The sequence below is a fragment of the Macrosteles quadrilineatus genome, unplaced genomic scaffold (genome assembly GCF_028750875.1).
Source record: "Macrosteles quadrilineatus isolate MER2022 unplaced genomic scaffold, UCM_ALF_1.0 Scaffold_5__1_contigs__length_97177068, whole genome shotgun sequence".
Lineage (NCBI taxonomy): Eukaryota > Metazoa > Arthropoda > Insecta > Hemiptera > Cicadellidae > Macrosteles > Macrosteles quadrilineatus.
The window spans coordinates 78,074,686-78,088,959 of record NW_026542598.1 but is presented as its reverse complement, the minus strand read 5'-3'; positions in this window follow the sequence as shown (position 1 = coordinate 78,088,959).

The window sequence follows — 14,274 nt, the reverse complement described above, 5'->3', positions numbered from 1 at the left end:
TATTTTTACCCCATAAAACCCCCCATAAACCCCTGTTCCCATGGTCCGATCATGCTGGATCGCGAACTCGTTCGAATAAACGTAGGTTTACACGTTTGTACCAAATTTCATCAAAATCGGATCATTTTTGCTCGAGTTATCGTGCTAACGGACACATATATATATATATAAATATATACATATATAAATATATATATATATATATATATATATATATATATATATAAATTTGAACGGATGGTGTTTTTGGCCTCTAGGGACCTCAAAACGAAAAAAAAATCGGTCCCGCGTCCAGGTCTTACCATGAGTACTACGGTAATAGCTTATTCCCTATATGGGAAATTCGCTAAAAAGTATGTATTGACCTACTTATTGATTCAACAATTTGTAACTAATAGATATCGGCCTACTGGTTATATCCATTCTAGTTTTTATTTGATATTTCTAAGGGAACGTGGAATTATGACAGTGTGCTTTTTGAAAGCCCTGCCTGAGTACCTATTTGACGGAATTTATTTCTCCTACTAAAACACCAGGCATTTTCATGGAACAACTATTTTCGTATGAAATTTTTCAAACATTTTAATAATGTATTTAGAAATGAATCATTGGTTAAGGTACCAGCAGACCCTTGAGTTTTAACAAAAACATTTTGAAAAATAAACCCACATTGATATACAAAGTGTTTTAATTGTATTTATGTACTAAATCCTTGTGCAACAGTAAACGTTTTACGCAACTACGATCAACTTGTACTATACTTAAGTTGATGTCCATACGTAGCACCATGTACTCGATACAGTACATAAAATGTAAATAACTATACCTTATTGTTCGAATCTACAGAACTATTAACGATGGTCAACATCTTAATTACTAAGCAAAACACAAACATGGACCAAAATACAATCGGTAGCAATGGAATTCGAAACACTGAATTGACACATAACACAGTGAATACGTAAGCAAACACAAATGTCGGACTTATATACCAAAGGCTAAAAAGAAGTCCAATAAAGTTTTTGTACTCGCTACATTCATGTATCCCGGGACCAAAGCACTTGGAACAGCGTTCATGGCAGGGGCGGCAGGCAAAAGAACCTTGAGTGTTAAAGCAGTATTCAAAGTCTTCACAAGGATTAGCCCAGCATTCATCTACGTCTTCACAAGTCCCTGAATAGCCCAACACCCAACCTGGTGGACAATCTACTCCTTTAGGACTTGGCGCAAGCGATGCTGAAGACGAAGATACAGAAGACGTCAACTTTGGATAACAAAACTTGACTTTGGTGACGCAAAGATAATGCTTCAAGTCAGGTACTTCAAAGCGGCCCTTCATCCACCAATCTTCCAAATGATCTTCAAACTCTTCAGCCAACATGCGGCACTGATCAATGTTTGTGTTGTTGTCCTCACAAAGGGTTTCCATTATCTCGACAAACCTAACTTCACTGTTGGCGTACGATAACATTTGACTCTCCTCCCATGCTGTGTTGCCTCCAGCGTGGTTGTTCTTCTCAGTTCGTTTCACTCCTTTCAGAAAAGAGTCGACTAACACTTCACAAGCTTCGCACTTAGGGAGCTTGGTGGATTTTCTATGCGTCTGACAGTAACACAACTGTAAAACTACTACAAAGTAAAATAAGAAAACAAACGATTGGTAAGTAACCATTTTCGTAAAACGTAAGAAATACTCATCCAACAGTAATGAAGTATTTGTTAATTACTCTTGAAGTATACGTCAAAATTATTTCGAAGCGTTAAATTTGTCACTGTTTATGTTTGGACTGTTTTGTAACAAAGTTGCAAGTCAGCTGACTAAATATTATTTAAATGTGTTGCCAACTTAAGCAATTAAATCATATTGAGAAAATTATTCTAAATATATAACACTGTAACTACTGTACATTATGTATATCGGCGCAACCTAGCAATATAGAACCAGGCGCGTTCTGCAGGTATTGCATCATGAGGTTGTGACGGCGCAGGCAATTGACATTGATGTAAGATTTAATTTACAATTCTTTGATTATATGAAAATAAGTAATTTTTGTTAAAATAAAGACCGGGCATTTTTGTGGTTTTTGGGGTTGATAGTCACTATCGTGTCCAAATAACGTCATGTGTTTTACATGCTTAAGTATATATGCTGTAGATCATATTTTACTATGGCAAATATGTGTTAAAAATAACATAAAATAGTAACTCACAGAAAATTTTAATCTAAAATTATACTTTTTTTTAGTTAACGTTACTATATGTAACTAAAGATGCTATTCATCACAACAAGGTGTCTCTTTTAGTTTGGCTTGATAAAAACATTGACATATTTGACATAAATCAGTAACAAAAATCAGCACACACTTTGGCTAGCATTAATAACCTTGATTATTTTTCTAAAACTAGCATACACTTTAATGATTGCAGTAAATATCTACGTATACTCATAAAGCTATTACTTATAGTCTGTTAGGTCATTTCAGTTGGCTTTTATTTGGAACAGATCAAGATAAAAGCTTTACTTTTTATTTTATTGGTTTTATTTGATTCCTGAATTATTTCAATGACACAAACGTTTTCTAACAATATTTGAAAACATTAGTTTCGAAGCAAAATTTTTTCAAGCGGAATAATTTGTGTAATATTCACTGGTTTGTCTTATTCGTTTTAGGATGTTCAACATCAAAAGCGATTGCCTTAATTTTCTCTAAAATAAATAAAACGAGATTTGCTTATTTAAATTGTCAATGTTATGTACAGTGCCACACAGTATCCTCATACGGTTTGTCATAGTTACATTCTAAATAAACACTATAAAAGTATATTCTACAATATCCAAACGCACTAGATAAATTCCAAAAGAACGCAAGCAGAGGATGTTTTCGATGTCAGCCGACCTGCGTTGATTGTTTTAAATTAGATTAGAATGAAAAATGTGTTTTGAGAAAGCCGTAAAAGATCAGAACCAAAAGTTTGCAGCAAACGTAACCGCAACCCCATAAATAACAAAGATAATCCGCTTTGTTGTTTGGCCCTGTGCCTTTCCAAGCCCTCGCTTTGGCTCTTTGTCTAATTAGAAATATCCCTTCGTAGTCGAGTACTGTGGGGAAACAAACGCAACAGTATTTTAGTGCGAGAGGTAACATGTACCAACAGTGTTAGTCTTGGCAAGGAATCTAACTCACAGAACTAACCATCGTTTTCTGAACGCTAGTTTATAAAATGGTACTGTACGTAGTACGTAGTACTAAAATAGTAGAAAGTACTAAAGTAGTAGTAGAAGTACTTCATTGTAGCACTTTTTTCATGTACGTACTTTAGTATAGTTCATTCCAGGAGTCAAGCTTTTCTATACTATCACTAGTCATTTTATACTCTAGATTTGCTGTTGTGAAACTTGAGGTCGTGGCAAGAAAATAACTAAACACGTTAAGGGTCCTTGTAGCCTAGACATTTTACTCATAAAACAATTAAAATACTACATTGCAAATTTCCAATCTCACAGTATACTAGATATTTACTTTGGTATTTGGAAAAAAATGGTAAACAACTCTTCAGCAGCTGTTGAAATTGACGAAATTAACATTGCTCTTATAATGGGAAAATCCAAGATGGCCGTTGGCTTCCATGGACTCCCTTGGAAAACAATTCAAAATTACAAAGACATCTTCTAATCTCACAGTATATTAGATATCTAAATTATAATCACTTTGGTGTTTGAAAAATAGTTTTGGGTGATAATTAACATAAGCAGCTGTTTAAAATTATCCAAGATGGCAGATAGCCTCCAAGGACTCAACAGTAAATAAAATTCTCTAAAATTACGCTACCATTTTATATTTACTCCGGTTTAACATCTCAACAATGATTTATTATCTCATCAATGATAAAGATTAACACATCTGGAAAACGTATTTACATGCTAGGTATTAAGGTATCCTGCAAAAAAACAGGATATAATATGTGTATTTACAATCAAAAATTCATATTTCAGTGATTATTTGAGATGTATATTGATAGTATAATATAAGTTTAACACTCTAGCAATGTCTTAGTGTCATCCAGTCAGACGCATCTGTCACATGGAGAGCGTTGCACTAGAGGACATAACACTGATAAAGTTCAACTTGGTATTCACAATCATTGAGGCTTGAAGCAATAATACAGGCTTGTGTGGTAATTTAATAGTTTTCAAATAACTCTCCGTTGGTCATAAGCTAAGGTTATGTACAACCATTGTACAACTGTAGCAATAATTTCCTAACGTGTAGTGAAAGTCTTCGTGTTAATAAACAGGTAAATAAAATAATTAGGCCTATATAGTTTCTAACCCCCTGAGTCTTGTGAACCTAGTAATTCGATAGTTCCTCACAAAACGTCAATGCAAACCACTTCACTTAATTGAAGTCTATACAATAGAATTTGGCGCTAATTCTGACTCAAACATTGAAACAAGTGATCAAAACTATTAGTTTAACTATCATCAAAGAACATATTCGACTCTGTAAGGGTCAACTTTAGTAATGCATTACATTAAATGACCGCACAAATAGATCTTTGATGATGTACCACCTTCAGCCATTATTGTTATCTCAGTTATCTACAGTCTAGAAATGTCTCCGTTGCATGCAGCCAGACACATTAGTCAGAGGGCGGCACTAGAGGTGGGACACTAGACACATTGATATTGTCCACCTTGATATCGCACATTGTTCACCCTTGAAACAATATTGTCTTGTGTGTAATATTATTTAGATTTTTACATGATTGTTCTTTTCATCACTTTACAAACGATCAAAGGTGTTTTATAGTTTTACCGTGAGTATCGTGATTTGTGTTACCACTTGAATATTTGAAATATCAGCATATCAGTGTGAACATCAGAATATTAATCCACCATTCTGACTCAAACCTATAAAATTAGAAAAAGTGTTACTTTAATTACTATCCTCAACTTGGTTTTAAACCCTAGCAGAAGATAGTCCAAAGTTAAGCTTTAACAAACGACTTGAAGCCCCGTTTTTAAACCAGTCTATATCCATTTTGTACTTATCAGACTTGTCATCACAAAAACAATGTTTTCCAAGACCACCGCCACCAACCCAATCTCCAGAACAAACAGACGACAAGAGACATGGGAGCTGCGATGTATGTTGGCCAGGATCTGATGTTTGACAAGTCTCCGACACTCAGGATCAGTCTGGTGAAGTAGAGCATTCAGCTGATGTCTAGTAGCTCTCGAGGTGGCGAAGGCCTCTTCACTGGCGACAATCACCCACAGAAAAGTGAGGATAAAAATAACATAGCTTATAGAATTTAGTAGAGATTTGTAGGCCAAAAGAGATATTACCACCGTTACTTCAACATAGTACTTCAAGAATGCCATCGGTATCGAACAGCGGCTCTCGATGGCGAGGAAGACGCTGTACAGAGAGTTTTGAAGGGTGATTATCTGTTGAAGGTTTTCTTTGCAGTTAGTCATTTCAACGTTGTTTCTCCTAGACGCCCATCGCCTTTGAGAACGTATGGATGGTTCGGCTGGTGTAGACAGCTTTTTCAATAAGCTCTCCTGCAGAGTCGTGATCCCTTGCAAGAACAAGATTTGCTCTCCTAAATGAAGCATGATATTGATGCTGAAAAACGGGTAAGTAAACCATGGTGTTATGCGTTTGTGGTTAGATTGTGTTAAGGCTGAAAACAGAACCAGCAATTTTAAGGCTATGAACAGAATCATTGTTGCAAAAACAGATTTCTTGGTGACATTTGCATCGCCTACCTTTTTTGCGATATAATTCATTTGCAAAGCTGAAGCAACCTTCTCGTTCCAATTGCAAACAGAATCAACGCAGGAGTACACCATGAAAGAACTTCCTATAAACGTCGACACACTAATTAGTATGCTAATTCCAGGCCAGTTGATATCTAGTTCTCTGGAAAGGAAAACAATGTATTCAAAAATAAAAACCATAAGAGCAAAAATGTTGTAGATAACTTTTATCGTACTTCGTTCAAGAGTGTTAACGTCTACAGTAGCCATGCCAACACAAGATTCGATTTTAAATAGTGTCTTAAACATTCCCAGATCTGAGTACATTTTTGAGATTAAATTCACCGAAAGCTATGCCTAGAACAATGCAAATATAAGAATAGGTCTATTGCATTATTATGTTGCTAGGTAAAACCATCGATTAATTTACCCTTACGAACTGGAACTTGTCATCATTTAAGAGACGCAACCTACATGTGTCACAAATAAATTATGTAATACAAGTAAAACCACTTAAGGATGATAATATGTTACATATTGCTACATATATATTAATATTATTAAAATACCCTCACCACAGCAAACCCGCAGACTAAGTTTCCATTTGTCTGATTGGATTTTCTTTCACTCCAATAGATCCTTAAAGTTGTCATATTTATTTCTAAAAATAAACAATATTTAAATGAGTACTAATGTTTTCCCCTATAGAGAAGGTAATAAAGTATATATTTTTAGTGAAATGTAGATATCTTAGTATGAAATAAAAAAGTTTGCCAAATGTTATCAAACTATATCCATAAGCAAAACTTAACAAGCAGTTTACTAATTCTTCATAAGAATAACATGAACATCATTAAATTACAAATTTATTGAACATTTCTCTGTAACCATTTAGCGTACAAAAACGCTTCAATATGCTAAGCTATTTATTTTTAAGCTATACAAAATATTTCGGAAAAAAATTGAAAAGTTTTATGTTATAAGGGTCAAACACGAGAATACCCCATAAAACCCCGTTCCATTAGTACAATCATGCTGGTTCGCGAACTCGTTAGAATAAACGTAGGTTTATTCCAAAAGTTTTGTATCATATTTCATAAAAAATTGATAAATTTTATCATCCTAACGAGCACACGTCTTAACCAAACTTGTTTAAAGCAAAAATATTTAAATTAAATTGTTGATCAAGCAATAAATCAACAATTTAAACTAGCATTCTGAAAGATATATTGAAATACCAACGCTTACTTCTTATATATAGCAACTAAAAGATGACGAATACTCCAAAATATGAATCACCACTAATAACAGCATTACCGTTAGTTTTTAACTGAGAAAAGATTTCCATAATTGATTTCCCTCTCTTAAAAAATTCAAAAAGTTAATTGTAAAATGTGTATCACCAAATTTTCTATTAGATGTATGAGGTCCCCAGTGAAGAGATTATTAGGTCCAGCTAACGACCTGGCAGCTCTGTAGGTGACGTTTTCCAAGCCCAAAGACCCCCAGGTCCGTTATGACGGTCATTTGTAAAACACACTGACTAATGTCTGTTGAATGTTAGATCCCTCATGTATGAGATCCCCAGTGAAGGAGAACATTAGGTCCTGCTAACGACCTGGCAGCTCTGTAGGTGACGTTTTCCAAGCCCAAAGACCCCCAGGTCCGTTATGACGGTCATTTGTAAAACACACTGACTAATGTCTGTTGAATGTTAGATCCCTCATGTATGAGATCCCCAGTGAAGGAGAACATTAGGTCCTGCTAACGACCTGGCAGCTCTGTAGGTGACGTTTTCCAAGCCCAAAGACCCCCAGGTCCGTTATGACGGTCATTTGTAAAAACACACTGACTATATCTAATGACTGTTGGATGTTAGATCCCTGATGTATGAGGTCCCCAGTAAAGACATCATTAGGTCCTGCTAACGACCTGGCAGCTCTGTAGGTGACGTTTTCCACGCCCAAAGACCCCCAGGTCCGTTATGACGGTCATTTGTTAAAACACACTGACTATATCTAATGTCTGTTGGATGTTAGATCCCTGATGTATGAGATCCCCAGTGAAGAGATCATTAAGTCCTGCTGACGTTTTCCACGCCCAAAGACCCCCAGGTCCGTTATGACGGTCATTTGTAAAAACACAGACTATATCTAATGTCTGTTGGATGTTAGATCCCTGATGTATGACGTCCCCAGTGAAGAGATCATAAAGTCCTGCTAACGACCTGGCAGCTATGTAGTTGACGTTTTCCACACCCAAATATCCCCAGGTCCGTTATGACGGTCATTTGTAAAAACACAAAGACTATATCTAATGTCTGTTGAATGTTAAATCCCTGATGTATGAGGTCCCCAGTGAAGAGATCATTAGGTCCTGCTAACGACCTGGCAGCTCTGTAGGTGACGTTTTCCACGCCCAAAGACCCCAGGTCCGTTATGACGGTCATTTGTAAAAACACAGACTATATCTAATGTCTGTTAGATGTTAGATCCCTGATGTATGAGGTCCTCAGTGAAGAGATCATTAGGTCCTGCTAACGACCTGGCAGCTCTGTAGTTGACGTTTTCCACACCCAAATATCCCCAGGTCCGTTATGACGGTCATTTGTAAAAACACAAAGACTATATCTAATGTCTGTTGAATGTTAAATCCCTGATGTATGAGGTCCCCAGTGAAGAGATCATTAGGTCCTGCTAACGACCTGGCAGCTCTGTAGGTGACGTTTTCCACACCCAAATATCCCCAGGTCCGTTATGACGGTCATTTGTAAAAACACACCGACTATATCTAATGTATGTTGGATGTTAGATCCCTGATGTATGACGTCCCCAGTGAAGAGATCATAAAGTCCTGCTAACGACCTGGCAGCTATGTAGTTGACGTTTTCCACACCCAAATATCCCCAGGTCCGTTATGACGGTCATTTGTAAAAACACACAAACTATATCTAATGTTTGTTGGATGTTAGATCCCTGATGTATGAGGTCCCCAGTGAAGAGATCATTAGGTCCTGCTAACGACCTGGCAGCTCTGTAGGTGACGTTTTCCACGCCCAAAGACCCCCAGGTCCGTTATGACGGTCATTTGTAAAAACACAGACTATATCTAATGCCTCTTGGATGTTAGATCATTGATGTATGAGGTACCCAGTAAAGAGATCATTAGGTCCTGCTAACGACCTGGCAGCTCTGTAGGTGACGTTTTCCACGCCCAAATATCCCCAGGTCCGTTATGACGGTCATTTGTAAAAACACAGACTATATCTAATGCCTCTTGGATGTTAGATCATTGATGTATGAGGTACCCAGTAAAGAGATCATTAGGTCCTGCTAACGACCTGGCAGCTCTGTAGGTGACGTTTTCCACGCCCAAATATCCCCAGGTCCGTTATGACGGTCATTTGTAAAAACACAGACTATATCTAATGCCTCTTGGATGTTAGATCATTGATGTATGAGGTACCCAGTAAAGAGATCATTAGGTCCTGCTAACGACCTGGCAGCTCTGTAGGTGACGTTTTCCACGCCCAAATATCCCCAGGTCCGTTATGACGGTCATTTGTAAAAACACAGACTATATCTAATGCCTCTTGGATGTTAGATCATTGATGTATGAGGTACCCAGTAAAGAGATCATTAGGTCCTGCTAACGACCTGGCAGCTCTGTAGGTGACGTTTTCCACGCCCAAATATCCCCAGGTCCGTTATGACGGTCATTTGTAAAAACACAGACTATATCTAATGCCTCTTGGATGTTAGATCATTGATGTATGAGGTACCCAGTAAAGAGATCATTAGGTCCTGCTAACGACCTGGCAGCTCTGTAGATGACGTTTTCCACTCCCAAATATCCCCAGGTCCGTTATGACGGCCATTTATGAAAACACAGACTATATCTAATGTTTGTTGGATTATAGATATAGATCCCTGATGTATGAGGTCCCCAGTGAAGAGATCATTAGGTCCTGCTAACGACCTGGCAGCTCTGTAGGTGACGTTTTCCACGCCCAAAGACCCCCAGGTCCGTTATGACGGTCATTTGTAAAAACACAGACTATATCTAATGTTTGTTGGATTATAGATATAGATCCCTGATGTATGAGGTCCCCAGTGAAGAGTTCATTAGGTCCTGCTAACGACCTGGCAGCTCTGTAGTTGACGTTTTCCACGCCCAAATATCCCCAGGTCCGTTATGACGGCCATTTCTGAAAACACAGACTATATCTAATGTTTGTTGGATTATAGATATAGATCCCTGATGTATGAGGTCCCCAGTGAAGAGATCATTAGGTCCTGCTAACGACCTGGCAGCTCTGTAGGTGACGTTTTCCACGCCCAAAGACCCCCAGGTCCGTTATGACGGTCATTTGTAAAAACACAGACTATATCTAATGTCTGTTGGATGTTAGATCCTTGATGTATGAAGTTCCCCAGTGGAGGAGATCATTAGCCCTGCTGTCGATTCGGTATTTCTTTGGCTAGGTTTCCCCACATTCTATGATCCAGGTCCTTTTAAATGCCAGCCACTTGTAAAGAACACTCACTATAAAGGGTGTTAAAAAAGGTGGGGACATAATTTACGTACTGATTCCTTGTCAAAATAAAGTGAAAATCGAGAATAACATTTTTTCCAAAATCGCTTCGTTAATTAGATATCCGCCATTTTGTATTTTTACATAATCATTTTTAGCTTTAAATTTTTTTCAACCGATCCTAATGAAACTTAAATGTCTCTAAACTACACAAATAGCACAGACTACCTGAGTGCAGCATACGCTCATTATCTAGATATGAGTATGGACCATAATCCTGAAATCTCTAGATTCATCAATGTGCAACAGAGTATAAGGTTTTCTAAATGAATGATGCGGTTTTGATTGCTCATACAAAAATGACTGGGAGAGGTAGTTAATGGTGTAGTTTAAATTTTATGGATATTTGCATATGGAGCTTTAGGAATAAAATAAAGCCAATAGTACAACAGAATATTGAACAGGTTGATTCGTATTGTCTGTGAGTTACATTAGATATGAGCAGACCCTTGCTGCCTGATCATAGCTGATAGATAGGTTATCATTAAGATCAGTCCTGTTACTATAACCTGGCTACCTCATGATGCAACAGAGCAGTGTTCAGAATGATATGGATGGTATGTCAGTTACAACGCCACATGTAGACTTTCCCGCCCTGTGTAATGACAGCTGATGGATGCGTTATCATTAAGATCAGCCCTGTTACTATAACCTGGCTAACTCATGATGCAACAGATCAGTGTTCAGATTGATATGGATGGTATGTCAGTTACAACACCATATGTGGACTATCCCGCCCTCTGTAATGACAGCTGATGGATGTGTTATCATTAAGATCAAGCCCGTTACTATAACCTGGCTACCTCATGATACAACAGAGCAGTGTTCAGATTTATATGGATGATCTGTCAGTTACAACTCCACATGTGTACTGCTCCACCCTGTCCGGTGACAGCTTATGAACCTTACATATTACGTATGACGTGGGAGTGAATCTATCATTTAAATTTGCTTTGAATAACATATTTATTAAAACAGCTTTGCTACCTTTGGTACCTTTTTGAATGATTAACTAAATGTCACTGGGCTGAAAATTACAATTTTACTCAACTACTTAATACTCGGTTCGTTGAAAAGTAAACTGGTTTTTGCTAGGATATTTCCTAATCTTTTTTAGAACTGTCTAGTTTAGAAAGATCAAAGTTTGATCCAAAATTATAATTATTGTTATTATACATTTAGCACGATGAACGTATGGGCAATTATTTACTCCTTATTGTACTACACACCACTAGCTTACCCTTTTTTTATTGTTCATAGCTTAGCCTTACTTTACATCATGTAACCACGTTAAAGCATCAGACAAAAACACGTAATACAAGACATTCTGAACAGTGTCATATCCAGCCACTACATTATTCACCTCCACATACCAGATCCAGCCATTTCATGACTCTGACGTCATCACTATCTGCGGCCAGGCTCTGTCAGATGACTTTGCTGTTACAGCCACATAAATGTGGCTCTTAGCTAACAACTCATCAAGGCCTGATTGGTTGTGTGGAATCACAGACAATGGAATGAATAAGGTTATTGGATAAGTAAGTTATATCCTCGATTGGCATTCTCTCCATGTAACCAATGAGTCGTTGAGTAATAATAATTCACAAGTTTTCTAACATAACAGACATAAGACAGTTACATAAGACTACTACTAAAACATTTAGACTTTTTGGTTTAATTTAACATGAAATGGAAACTCTTGAAGACTTTTGATAACAACTGTATGATTAATAAAAATTATATAAAGGCAAAGTTATATTATTTGTGCTTACTCAAATAATATTGCTTTTGCTGTGTGGTTTTAAAATAATTAATTTATCACTAGAGCCTTCATGACTCTTTTTGAAATTAATTCACTTCTCAAGACTGAGGCGAAGCCTAGGCCTATAAATTATGAGTGATGGTCAAAGTATTAGTTTACGCAACAACCGCGTAAAGATAGTCTTTACGATACAAATAGAATTTGTGTGTACCTTGAAAACGTACGCGTATTGTAAAGACTAATTACGCGAGCTGCTTACACTATTTTATCTACGGCCGTTTCGCTAGAACTATCTGACATTTTAAAATCTTTGAATAAACCTCCTGCAACTGCTGGTTATCTAATCGTATAGTTCACCAAACGTTAAGGAAATAATGTGTAAGTTTGCGACGGAAGTCGGCAGATCAAGGATTAAATTGGTCATACGTTGGCGTTCGAAGGATGACAATGATTTTACTTCTTTTCTCTCAATCCTTGAATCTGCCGTTACTTATCCCCACTAGTGCTGTAAATAATGTAAAAAATGCGGTAAAGTGATTCTTTTCTCTTATAAAAATTGAGATGAAACCCCTCGCTCAAAGAACTGTTGTAGCTAATACACTTTAGGCTGCAGAATGACCAGTATTTTTCGTCACTGCAATATATTTAAGCCATAAAATGAAAATAAAACTGTTATACTGATAAACACAATTAGATAGCTCCTAAATTGATCTTTACTCTGTTTTTTCATAGTTGTGCTATTCTACAACCTAACTTTGTCCAGGTTGTTTCAGTAAAAGCCTACTACTAACTGATACTAAAAGCCTGTGAATTACAAAGCTGCATGTTAATTAATATCCGATTGATTTCAGTTGTAAGTGTGACCAATCACTGCTACCTCATGATACAACAGCAGTGACAGATTGATACGAATTGCCTGTCAGTTTCATCGCTATACATAGCCAGCCCCACCCTGCCTGATGACAGTTGATGAATGTCAGTTATCAGTTCGACCAATAGCCATTATTTTGTGAGATTAGAGTGAGTGCATCAGTAAATGACCGTTTCGTTTAGAAAAGTGTTCTAACCAGTACGTCTTCAAGCTTCCCACTATAGCGTTTCGTATATACTAATTTCGAGCCATGCACTAAAGCAACTTCCTCCCTGTACATTTTTTATTGAGTTAAATTTGGTTATTTTGAGTTCGTTTGGCTCTTCTTCCTGACGATTTTCATAATTTTGATAGTTAATTGATTGTGTTTTGAAATCTTAACAGTAATAGTAGAAATTGAATTTCACCTAGTCTTACTTATTACTCCAATCAATAACGCAATCTTAAAATAAACAAACCTACTACATGGTTGCAATTGAATTAACCAGCCGTTGCCATAATTGACAGTGTAAATTCAAAAGTATTCATATGTTCAAATGTAATAAAGAAATCTATTCTCCATAAGGATAACATGGGAACTATAAAGACAACTAGGAGAGAGCACTGAGGAGTTTTCCAACGTTTTATCTCACACAAACCTTTCTGGGTGTGTATATAAAATTTTCCCAAAGTTTCATCACGATCGGATGGCCGGTTTGGTAACGCATAAAGGACAAACAAACATACATTGGACATTTAATATATAGATAAATTCTATATGTTTAAACCCTTGACGTCAAGTATAATTGCAACAATAGAGGAGTATTGTAAAACATTTTATGTTTTGGATTGAAGAGCTAACGGTCTGAACAGCTCGGTCCTTTTGCTTACGTAAGCTGTAGACCACATCGCGGCGTTATGGCCTATTCACAGGGTTTTTATCGTCCTACTTTTTACATCTGCAGTAATATTTTAAAGCTTGTTAAGTTATAGGTGAGTTTTATTGTTAAGAGTTATCAACATATATGTTACTCCGTAATTACAATTACATTTATTGATGAACATAATCTATTTAATAAAACAATTGTGTGGGTGAAACCTTATTAATATTAATACTACAGTAGCAATTTGATCGAAGAGTTAATTGAAGTTTGTACAAACGATGAGGTGAGCACGTTCCTGTATTCGAGAGCACCACACAAAGCCAGAGATAAGAGCTGGGCACTAATGTGGCTGTAACAGCAAAGTCGTCTGACAGAGCCTGACCGCAGATAGTGATGACGTCAGAGTCATGAAAT